Below are 3,490 nucleotides of genomic sequence, written 5' to 3'. Positions count from 1 at the left end.
TAAGCAACGCACACCTTCAGTCTCTGGGTACAGAATTCTGGGTACAGTTGCCACCTAAAGACTACATTAAAAACATCCAGATGTAGTAGCATGTGCTTGAAATCTCTCACTAGGGAGGAAGAGAGAGGTAGATCCCTGGAGCTCACCAACCAACGTACGACTAAACTCACGGAGTCACTGGCCAATGGAGACCATCTCAATCAAGTAATCAACTAATTCCATTCCAGACATGACTCAGTCTTAAGCCACAAGTAAACTCACCTTACACTCACCGTGTCTCAGATAGGGTTTCACTGCTATCAACAGACACCATGACCAAGGCAACTCTTAATTGGGGCTGGATTACAGGTTCAAAGGTTCAGTCATTACCATCAAAGCAAGAATGTGGCAGCATCCAGGCAGGAATAATGCAGGAGGAGCTCAGAGTTCTACATCTTCATCTGAAGGCTGCTAGCAGACTGGCTTCCAGGAAGCTAGGATGAGAGTATTAAAGCCCATGCCCACAGTGGCACACCTACTCCAACAAGGCCATACCTACTCCATCAGGCCACACCTTCTAACAGCGCCACTCCCTGAGCCNAGCATATACAAACCGTCACACACCCTAATAACATTCAGCAATGTAGTTTTCTGCTTGCAGGCACAAAGAGTACCAGCAAGGGATTCCCCCCACCCCTGCCTCTGAACCAGGTATCCATTGGTCACTCTGTGTTCAAATGATGATTGACAGAATCCCAAAGCAAGCTCCAGGCACCTCTTAACAGTGTGCAAAAGCCCACAGTAGGGTTTTTGGCTCTTGCCACAAAGCAGCACCCAATCCTTCATCTGTATCTACCTAGGACAGGTACCATCACATAGCCTTTAAATCCTCTCATTTCAAACAGAATCAGATAACTAATGATCAGCTAGACTCAGGCTCTATGTGAACACAGGCCATGTCTCTAAATCCCCCTGCCCCTCTCACCACACTTCACCACTGGGTACCGTGTGGGAGAGAAGCTTCTTCAGCTGACCCCTGCCCTCACGAAACCAAGAAGCCCAGCCCTTTAGGACCAAACCCGGACAGCTCCCACTTCTTTGTCACATTGCATATGACAAAGGATGAGTGTCCCCCTCGCTACTGGGTTTCTCCGCTTTCCTACAGTCTTCCTCTAGAGCGCGATGACTTCTGACTTCTAGAAAGAGACCTTGGTCATAATCCTCTCTGACAGAGGTCCAAGAACATCACCACCCTGGGTGTTCTTGAAACTTTCCCAACTCCAAATATACTCACACGCTCAGTCCCTGAGTCCCCCGAGGCTCCCACAGCAGGGAGCAGAGCCAGATGCTCTGGGCTCCTGAGGGGAGGCATGCTAGGCCCTGCCTGGTGCGAGGATGATTCTTTCCCCCGTGAGGGAGCATCCCAGGCATTTGCTCCCTTGAATCCCACACTGAATAGACAATAATGGGCCTTTGCGATCCTCTCCCAGAGTTCCAGATGTTGGTTTTAATGATCCTCAAATTCGTTTTTCTCCAGGGGCCTCTCTAGAGAAGTCACAAGAACCCCTTCTTCACATTCCATAATTAGCCTAGATCCTGGGCTGGCTCTTCTTCAGCTCTGTGCTCTGCTCTCCCCACTCCCACCCCTGCTATGTGGCCCTAGACTAGGCATCTGTCCAGGAGTCCCTGCCATCCCTCCAAGGGGTCACAACCTGGACACTGGACTTTCACAAATACTGTCCACTATCTTCTGTTCATGAAAACGAGTATAACATTCAGTCTAGGTCTCCTTAGGTCTCCTTTGAAAGATAGTGAATCATCACTGAGTGAATCCTGTAGTGGTTAAATGAGTTTGGCCTCCATAGATTCATGTGTTTGAGTGCTTGGTCCATAAGGAGTGGCACTATTAGGAGGTGTGGCCTGGTTGGAGTAGGTGCGATCTTGTCAGAGGAAGTGTGTCACTGTGGGGGCTGGCTTTGAGGTTTCCTATGCTTAAGCTCTGCCCAGTGTGGTACAGCCTTTGTCTGTCTTCTGATCAAGATGTAGACCTCTCAGCTCCTTCTCCGGCACCATGTCTGCCTGCACATTGCCATGCTCCCTGCCATGATGATACTGGACCAAACCTCAATGGAATGAACTATAAGGCAGCCCCAGTAAAATGTTTACCTTTGTAAGAGTTGCTTTGGTCATGGTGTCTCTTCACAGTAAGACAAATCTTACTTTGTCTTTCACCCTAAGACAAATCCATAGACCAATAGAAAAAAATGGGAAACCCAGAAATAGCTCCAGTGAAATATAAAGTCATACCTGCAACCCTTAACAGCTAGTAAACAGTCTATCAACTCAGACGACCCATGGGTAAGGCCAGACAAGGGTGAGAGTCTTCAGAGAAGAGGTAGACTGTGTTCCCATCACAGAACTTAGAGANAGAGGCTTTCCACAAAATGGATAAGGGACTCAAGGTCAAATTTTAAGTGTTTTTAATTGAAATGGAGTTACCTAACTTTGCCCTCTCCCTTCCCTCGGTCCAGCCCCTCCTGGCTACCATCAAGCCTCCCGTGCAGCCCTCACAGTCTCTTGAGTGTTCAGTCTTTTCCTTTAGCATTAATACACACATTTGCATGTGCNTGCATTAATATGTAAGTCTTTTGTTGTTATGTGTATGTAAACGGATGACCATTGCAATCAGTACTGGGGCTCCTCCATATGAGGGGCCAGTTCTCCTTTTCTCAGCCTTTCTCTGTCTAGTGGTGGGACACCATGAAATTATCCCCTCCCGTGTTGAGATGTCCATTGATGTTGGCATTGTCCCCNTCTTGTCTTTGCAGCCATTTCCAGGACAGTCTGTTTCACTGTGCACTTCCTGGTACACTGGCCCTTGCAATCTTTCCACCCCTTCTCAGAGTCATAATCTTCCGGAGCTGGGCTCTTTACAATCTATTGATCTCTGTAGTGTGTCCAACAGAGGGGTGGGTCACCATTTGCTGTGAAGAGAGGCTCTGGGATGGGAGTTGGTAGCCACACTCGTCTTTAAGTATAGATAAGACGTAGAATGTTAGTAAGGAATCATCTGCTCTAGCAACATGGTGGTAACAGATTCTCCTTTATGATCCGAGGCCTCACCAGCCCCAGGAAGCCAGCTAGTGTGGCTTCAGCACCGGGTGTGATTCTCTTCCTGTTAGTCCCATTAGACAGATGTTGGTTCCCACCAGCATGTGAGTAGCACTTATTGTACCTACNTAGATGATCTTGCCGTACTGGTCACTGTCGAGGTTCACTAGTACTGAAGCTGGGTAGGACTGTTTCATTGCTTCCCTTAATTGGAAGCTTGCACTGGGGCAAGGGGTTGGGTTGTAGGAGAATAACAGGGTACAGGTGAAATGAAGCAGGAAGCAGAAAACCAGGGCAGGGCTCCAACTGAGGAGGGGAATGGAGTCAATACAGACAGGAGGTATGAGGGACAAATAACTCCAGGATTGTCTGATACAACCTTAGGAAATTGTATTGGGCA

Source organism: Mus caroli, chromosome 8 (assembly GCF_900094665.2).
Source record: "Mus caroli chromosome 8, CAROLI_EIJ_v1.1, whole genome shotgun sequence".
Classification (NCBI taxonomy): Eukaryota; Metazoa; Chordata; class Mammalia; order Rodentia; family Muridae; genus Mus; species Mus caroli.
The sequence above is the reverse complement of the archived record's forward strand: the minus strand, read 5'-3'. Positions refer to the sequence as shown.